Source organism: Primulina tabacum, chromosome 17 (assembly GCF_025594145.1).
Source record: "Primulina tabacum isolate GXHZ01 chromosome 17, ASM2559414v2, whole genome shotgun sequence".
Classification (NCBI taxonomy): domain Eukaryota; kingdom Viridiplantae; phylum Streptophyta; class Magnoliopsida; order Lamiales; family Gesneriaceae; genus Primulina; species Primulina tabacum.
Window position 1 is genome coordinate 33,858,467 of NC_134566.1, and position 13,519 is coordinate 33,871,985.

A 13,519-nucleotide genomic window follows, 5' to 3' on the forward strand; every position below is an offset into this window, starting at 1 on the left:
GTGTCAGAGGTAAGAAGTTTTCTTGGTTTGGCATGATATTACAGAAGATTCATAGAGGATTTTTCGAAGATCGCATTGCCATTGACGAGTTTGACACGCCAAGTTTGAATGGACCATAGAATGCCAACAAGCATTTCAAACATTGAAACACCGTCGGAAGCGAGAGGGTTAGGCAGACCCCTACCAGTATATATAACAAAAGAGCAGTACAAAGAAAGCCTAGTGGGAAAGGGGAATAGGCCAAGACCTCCAAAAAAGCTAAACAGTCATAACATCAAAAACATAAAAAGGCAAAATACATCTGACAAACTTGCATAAAGCAAAAAAATAACAACGATGGGCAAGGAGAAGCCTGCAGTGAACGCCCACTAGCTACGGCCAAAAATAACGCGGAAGAACAAAATCAACCCGAATCAGAAGTTCGGCTGTAAGGGGAGCTCGACTGACTCGCCTGAATTCTGCAAAATCGTTGCCTCTGAGATCTCGTACGTCCTGGTAAAGGCAAAGACTGACATGCAGTAGTAGGAAGAGGCACCAATCCTACCAAACTTCATCTGCTCTCGAATCCAATCTCAAACTGAGAAGAAGGCAAAGGAACCGAAGGCACAACTACTGGACCCTGGACTATGAAAAAATCCACAGGAACCGGAACAATATGGACATCATCAACCTGTATCGGCAACATCTCAACTAAAGGAACCTGACCAGCATCAGAAACAACAAGAGGAGCAACCAGAGTATCCACCATAGCAGCCACCGAACTCGAGTCAACAACAGTGATAACTGGAGAAACACCCAGCATCTGGATCTCAATGCCAGAAGGACTATCCTCCACAATATCATCAACAACCTGGGATATACGAACTCCAAAAGACCCATCGTGACCAAGATCTTTCGGAACCTGTAGAACCTCAAATGGATTACTCGATGGAATAGAAAGAGAAGGATCATATCATCGTTGCTGCCGACGACGACGCCTCTGATGATTTCAACCCGACTCTGGAGGAACAGAAGCAGAACCACAGTGAACATCCTGAGTCTGACCCATAGGAGTCGAAACATATGAGGGAGAAGCATTGGGCTGCTTGCCCTTGGCTTTGGCATGAACCACAGCATATGGAAAACCATTGTGAGCACAATGCTGGGAAGAGTGACCCAACATCTTGCAATCAGAACAGTAAAATGGAACGCGTTCATAAACCACTTCCAAGTGAAGAACATGATGTTAGAGTGGGTGCCCGTCGAGCCAAGTGTTGGCCGAGTGTTCACAATGAAACTCTATGTATAAACGATCTTTATTTTAATAATATTTGAAATTATTATTTTTGCACATCTTTATCTGTATACCCATGCTAGTTGCATAGATAAAGCCCTTGAATATACAAATAGTAGAAAGAATATGAGATGGTCATATGATGAGTATCATGAAACACATATTTGGAATACTGTATATTTTAAACAGTTCCTAGTCGATTCAGCCGCCGCTAAGAAGGATATAGGCCGCTCGAGTTCGAGACTAGTATCTGCGATGTGAGTACCATGTTTCATTGGTAGGGGACATTGTGATGTCCGAGCATGCAGATAGGTGCTCCTTGTAGAGTGCACTGAACAATCCTCCATAAAGGACTTTCCAAGTGGTTCTCACTTATCGAGTGGAAACGTCCTAGTTTATGGTTGTACACCATTAGTCCTTATGACCCGGGACAATATTGAGACTCTATGTGCTAGCATTACACTTTGACTTGTTTATCGACTCTCATGGGGTCATCAGGTGGCAAGGTTGGGTGTTTTGTCGAAACATATAGGAGTCGATGCATTGTAGTCGGGGATTCACCGCTTACCTTTGGGTATGGATATCCTATGTGATCTCATGTGTATGTAGTATGAAATCTCTGATCAGAGTATGGTGGTAATTATGAAAGGGGTTTCATATATTACAACATCGATGCAACTACGACATGACACATAGTATCGATTAATTGACAACTCTCGATATATTAATGGTTGTCGAATCGATCGGGATATATGAGTTGAATTGACCGTACTGTACGCTAACCATAATTGAATGGTTCTTGCAGGCACTATCATTTGATACCTAGGGAATCATGAAAGCGATGCTGCTAGGCGTGTAACATGATTGGTTGGGTACTATCAGACTTGAGTTCTGACGTTCTTGTTATCAAGGAGTTGATAAGTAAGAATGGAGCAATTGAGGTATGCTCGTATAAGGACATGTTTAGTCCGAATCACATGGAGATGTGAACCCACGGCTAGTTGTATCAATGAACCATTGAGGGTCACACAAGTGCTAACTTTCTAGATCCCGTTGAAAAGTAAAATAGTTCAATGTGTTGAACGGCTTACAAAGGAGTTTATAAGCGTAAATAAAAATAGAAGTATGACTTCTATAAGGAGAATGTAACTTTTAATTTGAGGAAGTGTTCCTAAATTAAAAGTTGGCCAAACGAGTAATGTATTTGAAAATTGTGATTTTCATATACATTATTATGTACTAAATTAAATTAATTCAAGTGTTGAATTAATTAAACACTAGTGGACCTAGTAGAGTCCAAATAATTAAATTAATTCAAGTGTTGGATTAATTAAACAACATTGTGCCTTGTAGAGCCCAATTAGAAATAATTATTAAACTAGTGGGCTTGAGTAAAATCAAGTAATGTTTAATTGGGCTCAAATATGTTTGAGACATTTAAATTAAAGTCCATGAGCCTTGTAATTGTTACAAGCCCAAGTAAAAAGCATGCTAGGAAGGTGAAAGGTTGGAGACAACTTTTGGGTTAATTGCATGGCATGCACATGCACCTTTTTGCTTTGCTTTTTCCAAAAAACCAAAAAAAGTCTTCCTCCTTCTTTCCCAAGGTGTCATGGCCGAAATTTTACTCTATATTCTCACCAAAATTTTGTTCTTCAATTGTTGAGGAAACACTCTCTTCTCAAATGAAAAATGCTCTAATTTTTCTAGTGCAAAATTAGAGTGGATTTAGCTTGGTTGTGGTGTACCTAATTTGAAGGAAAGATTTCAAGAACAAGGAAGCTTGTAGATTGGGTCATCCATTGAAGAGCTTAGTTGTTTGACAACTAAGTTGGAGCCACAATCAATCTTTTAAGTTTGATAGGTAAAAATTTCTTAACACCCTATGTATGACATATTGTGTTTTTCGTATTTGCTACACACTCTAGGCTTAGGGTGCTCGGTCTTCTTGTTGAAAAACAAATTTTTGAAACTTCCGTTGCGCTTTCGGGCACCTTAATCGATCCTCTTTCAAGTGGTATCAGAGCTAAGGATACTATTTTGTGTAGCATTTACATGATATTATATTGAGGTCGATTTCTAACCGCATGAGATGAATTTTTGCAACAAAAACAAGGTCGGTTTTTGGGGAGTTTTGGGCATCAAGTTGCTGCCCATTTCGGGCAGCAAGGGCAGCCCGAGGGGCAGCCCGAACGCCCCATGTTTTTAAATAAATTTTTTTTTGTTGGCCGGAATCTGGCGACGGAGCTCCGGCGACGGCAATGATGACTAGGGTTTCCAAAAGTGCTTTGGATTATCAAAGTGTCATGGGCCTTGATGTTGTTGGGCCATTAGATGGCTAACTTATTTGTGAAATTTAAATGGGCCAAAATGTTTTTGGTGAAAAATGATTTTTTGGGCCCTTAAGTATAAATTTACAAAAGTTGCAAATATTTTCTCATGAAATAAATAATTTAAGTTGGACTTTAATTATTTATAGTAAATGGTGATTTACAAGAAATTCGGTTATAAATAAATTAATTAGAAAGTATACAAAGGTGTTTGTATAGTTTGTTAATTTTGTTTATAATCGTGGCGGTTAGTGATTGGATCAAGATATATAATATTGGATTAATTAATTATTGTGATAATTAATTGATGGTGTATGATATGTGATATTATGCGTGAAGGATGATCAAAAGCCCAAGCCCAATTTGCTAGGTGTATGCTAGGTTATTTTGTGTTGAATGATTGTAATAATTATCAAATTTAAAGTGGGCTTGGTTTATGGCCCGTTCCCACCCCATGAGATGTATCCCTATTTGCCATGGATATTTATTTGTAAATATTAGAATAGTGGAAGTTCAAGATTGGAAGATGGTGGCCTTGATGATTATGAAGATCGAAGACATGTAAATATTGAAAGTTTATGTAATAGTTGCATTTGCATCCCATGCATTTCCCAAGGATTGGACCTAGGCCCGTTCTTAGCTCACACGGGCCATTAGTTTTGGAGCGATTGATCATCCTTGTTTTGTTTACTGTTTATAATATATGCATGATATGTTATAAATAATGAGTATGTGCGTTATTATTATGATAATAACAAAGTTGCATGAATCCGGCAAACATACGATCAAACATGGCGAGCTTTTAAATAAAATTAATGATGAGACCTTTCAAAATTAAAAACCCTCATTTTGAATAAGATTCAAAATTAATATCAAGCCCGAAAAGGGGAATTATAAATTTGTTTATAATTTCCATATCTTCCATCAACAATGGGTGCATGATGAACGCTACCCATGCTCGGGGCTCGGCTCATATTATTGGGGGGGCCTTGGGTGCCGGAAAGCTGTGACATCCATTGACATGGTGATGTGAACTACGTGGAACTCCCATGATTTCGGCTCATATTATTGAGAGAACTCATGGCGACCGTCCATTAAGGTTCAACATCGATGGGTAAGGCTTGACATGTAAAGATGAACGACGTCATATTATTGGGTCCTAATCAAACGTGAGACAAAAGTTTACGTAGAGGGTTGCATGGAGATGCAATTGGAAACTACCTTTTAGGAATTGTGATTGGCTGATATTATTTGGGATCATAATTCGCTAATTGGACCTTGTGTACCAACTGAGGAAAGGAATTTCCCGTTTTCACTAGAGGGTAGTGAAAGATGTCAAAACAGTGGGAGTAAAAAAAATTATGAAGTAAAAGTCCATACTTCATATCTTACTAAATATTTTAATATAGTCATTAACATTTATCTGTTTTACTTTTCAATACTTTTTGACAACGTCTTCGATTCGCAATTCGCTATCTGTAATACTCGACAAACACGTATTAACCGGACCTAATTACCTCAATTGACTAAGAAATCTGAAAATCGTCTTGAATTCGGAAAGGATAGCATATACACTTACTGAGTCGCCCCCTGTTGAGGCTCCTACTGACTGCACTCCTGAGGAATTGTAGACTTACAAGGAATGGTGTGACCATGACTTGAAAGCCAAGTGTTATATGCAGGCTTCTATGAAAGATGAGAAGTCGGTTCTTTATGTGGGCTCTTCATCTGGTACGAGGACTGGTCCACCTGGGAAGGGAAAGAAGCGTTCTTTCCAACGTCCCAAGAAGAACGTGCCCTTGAAGAGGCAAGCTCCGAATCCCATTGTGGCAGCCACACCAGTAAAGGCTGACAAGACTGCTGATATTTGTCATCACTGCTAAAAGCCTGGACATTGGATGCGTAACTGCAGAGAATATCTTGCCCAGAAGAGTTCTGGAAATGGTATGTTCTATATTGAAGTAAACATTTCAATTAACTTTACTTCTTGGGTATTGGATACCGGCTGTGGCTCACATCTCTGTAATGATTTGCAGGTGATGGGAATAAGTAGGAGGCTCAGGGAAGGTGAGACCTTCTTGAGGATGGGCAATAGAGCAAGGGTTGCTGCCAAGGCCGTAGGAGATGTTTATTTGCATTTGAACAATGATTTTAAGTTTGTTTTGAGAGATGTTTTGTTTGTACCAGACTTGGTGAAAAACATTATTTTCATTTCTATGCTTGATAAAGATGGATTTTCTTGTTTATTTAGCAAAGGTGTTTGCAACATTTACAAGAACGAATGTTTAATTGGTACTGAAGAACTTGAAAATGATCTCTATAACTTAAAATTGAAAGATATTCCACTAAACAATGTCCTAGCAATAACAACAACAAACAAGCGAAAGCAAGATACTCTTAATACGGCACAATTATGGCATGCTCGATTAGGATATTTTTTCCTAAGAAGAATGAACAAGCTAGTGGGAGTAGGCATGTTTGATATGTCTGATATTAATGCTCTCACGACTTGTGAATCCTGTCTAAAAGGAAAGATGACCAAAATTCCCTTTAAGGGCCATGTGGAGCGAGCCAAAGGGTTATTGGATTTGATCCATACCGATGTTTGCGGTCCGCTTAGCATTACCACTAAGCATGGACATGCCTACTTCATCACCTTTACCGATGACTTTTCGAGGTATGGGTATGTGTACTTGATGAAATATAAGTCGCCTTTGAAAGGTTCAAAGAATTCAGAAGTGAAGTAGAGAAACAGTTGGGACGGAGCATCAAGACACTTCGATCGGATCGAGGTGTTAGTACTTGAGTGCCGAGTTCCAAGAGTATCTTAGGGAGAATGAGATTCTCTCGCAGTGGACTCCGCCTGCTACACCACAGTTGAATGGTGTTTCAGAGCGTCGTAACCGGACGTTGATGGACATGTTTCGGTCTATGATGGGGTTCACGGAGTTGCCGCCATCCTTTTGGGGATATGCACTTGAGGCAGCGGCACTGTTGTTGAACAATGTCCATTCAAAGGCAGTTGATAAGACACCATATGAGATATGGATAGGTAAGACTCCAAAGTATTCTTATCTTAGAATATGGGGGTGCCCTGCTTATGTAAAGCAGGTAGGGGGAGATAAATTGGATAGTCGATCCATTTTATGTTACTTTGTGGGATATCCAAGGAATTCAGTTAGATACTATTTCTATCATCCCCAAGAAACAAAGGTTTTTGTTTCTAGGAATGCAAACTTTTTGGAAAAGGAATTTCTATTGGATAGAAAAGGGGAGATGATAGAACTCGAAGAGGTTCGAGAGACACCCACAATTATAGAACCCACGCCCGAAGAGCCAAGAGAGGAGATACAAGCTCCTAGAAGATCCGAGAGAGTCTCGAGACCACCTATGAGGTATGGTCTGCTTCTTGAAGAGGGCCATGATGAGCCTAACCATGGATGTGATCCGAGGACCTTCAGGGAAGCGTTATCTGATGCCGATTCATCCAAATGGCTTGAAGCAATGGAATCTGAGATGAATTTCATGCATTCGAACCAAGTGTTGAATCTCGTGGATCCATCTGAGGGAATTGTTCCCATAGGGTGTAAATGGATTTACAAGAGGAAACTTGGGGCGGATGGGAAGGTATTGACCTTCAAGACGCGATTTGTAGCAAAAGGATATACTCAAAGACAAGGAGTTGACTTTGAGGAAACCTTTTCTCCAGTTGCAATGTTCAAGTCCATTAGGATATTGCTAGCCATAGCTGCATGGTATGACTATAAGATATGGCAGATGGATGTCAAGACAGCCTTTCTTATGGGGATATTTAAGAAGAGATTTACATGTCTCAACCTGAAGGGTTTACATCTGTCGGAAGTGAGCATATGGTATGCAAACTTCAGAGATCTATTTATGGTCTAAAGCAGACATCTAGGAGTTGGAACCTTAGATTCGATAGTACAATCAAAGAGTTTGGTTTTACTAAGAATCTTGAGGAACCCTGTGTGTATAAGAAGGTCAGTGGGAGTGCTGTGACATTCCTGGTGCTGTATGTTGATGACATTCTTGTAACGCCCCAAAAATTTAAAAGTCTACGCTAACCACATGCATTTGAATTATTAAATGCTCCTGTATTTTTATTAAATGTTTTAGTTGCATTAATTATTTACGTTGTGCATATTTACATGTTTAAAATATACTTTTCTACATGATTGCATTAAAATATATTTTTAAAGGTTATTCAAATTGCGATCGAGGAACGGAGACCGATGACTGAAAAATAGAAAATGATTTTTATTAAATAGTTGTTTTTAATTATTTAAAATTTGGGAGATGCTTTTTATTATTTTTGAAAATATGAGGTTTTTAGGTGATTTTATACGCTGTGACGTAAATTTTATCGGTGTTGCTTTTTCAACTAAAATACGAGCTTTTTAGCAACCCGGCTATTTAATTCACAAACTTATTTTAAGAAAGCTATTTTTAATATTTTAATTAACCTCCTAATGGGCCTAATTAACTACCTAATGGGCCTAAGCTTGGTTAGTGTTTTATTTAGCTATTTAAAGTGCAATTTCTCCCCATTATTTCCACAACTACACACGGCCACACAATTTTAATCAACTCAAACTCTCCCCACCCCACCTTGTACATGATACACACACACAAAATAATTTGAAGAAAAGTTCAAAAGTTGCAAAGGGTTTCAAGCCATCGTCTTCTCTCCGCCGTTCTTCGATTTGTCAACGTAAAATCGTGCGTTAAAAACGCAAAGGCACGCCATATTTCTTTTTTTTCTCATCTTTCACACCATAGTAATTATTTAAAATTGTTTTGCATGAAAAACAAGGCACACACCTTATTATTTTCGCACAAGCATCTTAGGTGGTTTTTAAAACATGTAATTTGATCCATAAATCATGAAATTCATGTACCCAAGGGGCTGCCATGATTAGGAAGTAATATGGGTTGGTTTTACACAAGTTTAAGGGCCTAGAATCATGCATAATATGCTGTACACACACAATAACAGAAGATGAAACTGTAGGAAGAAACAAAGAGGGGAACCGTGGGTTTTTGGTGCATGTTGTGGTTCTTGGATGCGGTCACTATGCATGGGGCTTATGGGTTCGACCAGGTCTCGAGGAGGGCTCGTGCTGGACGTGAGTCAGGGTTAGGACCCCTTGCACGCAACATTGGAGGAGTCCCGCGTAGCATGGACTCCTCGCGCGAGGGGTGAGTTTGACAGCAGCCAAGGGGGCTCGCTGTTGGGGCTAGGTGGCTCAGGGTAGGTCCATCAGAGTCCTAGGAGGATGGGAAAGGGACGGACCAGGGTCTGGGTTGGTTTGGTTCAGGCAGGGTTGAGCAGAATGAGAGAAGCGTGAGGGTACTCCATAGCGCGCAGGTTGTGCTTCTGGTTCAGGAGGCTTGTGCGCTGGTCCAGGGCTTGGGCTGGTCTAGGCAGGGGCTAGGCGTGGTCCAGGGAAGGTTAGGGATAGGTGGGCTCGGTGGTGGCTCGGCTGAGAGAGTCCTAGTTGGGTTAGGAGTCCTAAACTTGCAAGGAAGCACACTCACACACACGTACAGAACATGGGTCGAGTTCCAGGAGACTTTTGTTCGGGCCAAGGCTCGTTTTACGGGCAGGGCTTGGTCAGTAGGGTCCCTAGGTGGGTTGGCTAGGTTTTGGTTCAAGGTGGCTCGGGCGTGGCTCGAGTAAATTGGGAGATGGCTCGGTGTGTTCGTCGATGTATCAAAAACGAAAATTAAAAGGCTAAAATTTGAGCCATGGGTACACGGGTGTGGCTCATGACTTGGAAGGGTAGAATAAATCTTAAAAATGTTGTGTTTAAAATTTGGGATCAAAATAACGAGTTTTATTCGGGATTTAATCGCCGCACGAAACGCTAATTAACGAGTTAATTGAAATGACTAGTTTTGAATCTTTATAAAATTATGGATTAAGCTTAAATAATAATTATAAGTCTAAGTTTTAAATTTGAGAATTTTATATTAAGATTTGGTTTAATTTGGGATTAAAACGCATTAATACGTTACATTTAAAGATTAATTTCAAAGTCCTTGATTTAAGCTAAATAAAAATATGAGAAAATTCGTGTAAGCTTAAATAATTATTTGTGACATGATAGATTCATTAAAATTAAGATAATATCAAAAACGTGAAATTTTACGTCCAGGGGTAAAACGGTCTTTTTACACCTAAAAATTAGTAAACGTCATGGCAGTGTCCTGAATGCTGTTTTATATGCTAATATGATTATTTTCAATGATTATGGATGTTTATATGTTCATATGTCAATTTTAAATGTTTATGGATTTTTAAGATAATATGTTTGATGTTTTATGATTTAATATGCTAAAACGTTTATTTTAAAAATTTATGATTTAAATGTTTATTTTAAACGTTTACGACGTTAAAATATTTATATTAAAATGTTCATCGATGTTTATGATTTTTAATATGTTAAGTTATGATTTTTAAATGTCTATGATTTTTATGATTTAAATATGGGCATTTAAAAGACATGTTGTATGCTTGGTTTCAAAATAAAAATGATATTATATGCATGTTTTTATTAAGTGATGATAACATGTTGAAGGAAGTGAAGGGATTGTGACTACTACATGTTGGAAATATCGTGAGGGTTATGGTCCCAGTGGGAGTCCGACGATCGTGTTTCCGTTGATACGAATACGATGATATGATTGGAGATGTCGTGAGGGGAGAAGGCCCCAGAGGGAGCCCATTTATGGAAAAAGGCCCCAGAGGGAGCCCCGAAGATCGTATTTCCAATGACATGATATGTTAATACGTAGGCCAAGGCCCAGTTGACCGGTGAGAGTGTTGCTGGTGTCCCCGCCGCCCAGTACTGTGGTTTTTTTAGATGGATCCATCGCCCAATACGTTTAAGAATACGAGTCACAATCACGATCTGAATTCAACAATCACGAATATGAACATGAATATGAATATGTTGATATGAATATGGATACGAATATGAATATGTTTATGTTTATATGAAAATGTTTATGCATAAGATTATGAAAATGTTTTTATTTAAAGGTTTTATGCATCATGAAAATGTTTACGAAAATATTTATATTTATGCATCTTCATGAAAACGATATTTTAAGTACAAGTATTTTTCACTGTTATATGTTAACTGTATTACGTATTACTCGTTATCAAGAATATGACGTGTTGAGTCTTTAGACTCACTAGGTGTGATTGATGCATGTGATATTGATTATGAATATGATAATGGAGGTCTTGATGGTTGACTTGACTGGACTGAAGGTGCACATAACCCGAGGACCGACGCTAGTTTTCCGCACTAGTTATTATTTATGATTTTAAGTAATGTTAAAGATATTTTTACGTCTTTTATTTATGTTATGAGATATTTTTGAGATGTTATAGTATGAACTATATTTTTCAAATAATGATTTTAGGTTGGTAAAATGTTTGACGATTTTATGTTTTAAAATATTTTCCTTTGGATTTTTAAATGACATGGATGTTTATTTTTAAAATGATGTCAAAAATATTTTATGGTTCGGCCGATGTTAAGTGAGGTTTTAAAAAAAAATCTAGCACGTTTTAAGAAAACGAATAGCAGACGTTTCAATTCTACTCATTGGGAATGATGTAGGAATGTTGCAATCAACTAAGATATGGTTAGTGAGTAAGTTCTCGATGCAGGACTTGGGTGAAGCATCTTTTGTATTGGGAATACAGATCTATAGAGATAGATCAAGAAGATTGTTTGGTCTCACCCAGTCCACATACATTGATACCATCGTGAAGAGGTTCTCGATGGATGAGTCCAAGAGAGGACATCTACCAATGTGTCATGGCGTGTCCCTATCCAAGTCTATGTCTCCCAAGACTGATGCAGAGATAGAGGCGATGACACGCATTCCGTATGCATCTGCAATTGGTAGAATCATGTATGGGATGATATCTACACGTCTTGACGTGGCTTTCGCACTAAGTGTAGTGAGTAGATATCAATTGAACCCTGGTCTTCCGCATTGGAAAGCTGTGAAAGACATCCTCAAGTATTTGAGAAGGACCAATAAATTGTTCTTGGTCTATGGGGGTGGAGAACTGAAATTGGAAGGCTATACCGACTCTAGCTTCCAAAGCGATATCGATGACTCGAAGTCAACCTTTGGATTCATATTCATGCTCAATGGTGCTGCTGTCTCTTGGAAGAGTTCCAAGCAAGACAGTACAGAGGATTCCACCACTGAGGCGGAATATATTGCTGCATCAGCTGTAGCAAAGGAGGCTGTTTGGATAAGGAATTTCGTCCAAGAGTTGGGCGTCATTCCTAATGGAGTTGCTCCTGTCCCGGTGTTTTGTGACAACATGGGAGATTTAGCTCAGGCAAAGGAGCCAAGGTCTCATCAGAAGTCCAAACACGTATTGAGAAAGTACCACATCCTCCGAGAGATCGTGGAAAGAGGAGATGTCTCGATTGACAAAGTCGGCTCCGCAGATAATGTTGCTGATCCACTAACTAAGCCTTTACCTGGACCATTATTCGAGAAGCATCGCGAATCGATGGGTTTGAAGCATATGGGTAGTTGGCTCTAGTGCAAGTGGGAGATTGTTAGAGTAGGTGCCTGTCGAGCCAAGTGTTGGCCGAGTGTTCACAATGAAACTCTATGTATAAACGATCTTTATTTTAATAGTATTTGAAATTATTATTTTGGCACATCTTTATCTGTATACCCATGCTAGTTGCATAGATAAAGCCCTTGAATATACAAATAGTAAAAAGAATATGAGATGCTCATATGATGAGTATCATGAAACTCATATTTGGAATACTGTATATTCTAAACAGTTCCTAGTCGATTCAGCCGCCGCTAAAAAGGATATAGGCCGCTCGAGTTCGAGACTAGTATCTGCGATGTGAGTATATTTTCATTGGTAGGGGACATTGTGATGTCCGAGCATGCAGATAGGTGCTCCTGGTAGAGTGCACTGAACAACCCTCCATAAAGGACTTTCCAAGTGGTTCTCACTTATCGAGTGGAAAAGTCCTAGTTTATGGTTGTACACCATTAGTCCTTATGACCCGGGACAACATTGAGACTCTATGTGCTAGAATTACACTTTGACTTGTTTACCGACTCTCATGGGGTCATCAGGTGGCAAGGTTGGGTGTTTTGTCGAAACATATAGGAGTCGATGCATTGTAGTCGGGGATTCACCGCTTACCTTCGGGTATGGATATCCTATGTGATCTCATGTGTATGTAGTATGAAATCTCTGATCAGAGTATGGTGGTAATTATGAAAGGGGTTTCATAGATTACACTATCGATGCAACTACGACATGACACATAGTATCGATTAATTGACAACTCTCGATATATTAATGGTTGTCGAATCGGTCGGGATATATGAGTTGAAGGGACCGTACTGTATGCTAACCATAATTGAATGGTTCTTGCAGGCACTATCATTTGATACCTAGGGAATCATGTAAGCGATGCTGCTAGGCGTTTAACATGATTGGTTGGGTACTATCAGACTTGAATTCTGACGTTCTTGTTATCCAGGAGTTGATAAGTAAGAATGGAGCAATTGGGGTATGCTCGTATAAGGACATGTTTAGTCCGAATCACATGGAGATGTGAACCCACGGCTAGTTGTTTCAATGAACCATTGAGGGTCACACAAGTGCTAACTTTCTAGATCCCGTTGAGAAGTAAAATAGTTCAATGTGTTGAACGGCTTACAAAGGAGTTTATAAGCGTAAATAAAAATAGAAGTATGACTTCTATAAGGAGAATGTAACTTTTAATTTGAGGAAGTGTTCCTAAATTAAAAGTTGGCCAAACGAGTAATGTATTTGAAAATTGTGATTTTCATATACATTATTATGAACTAAATTAAA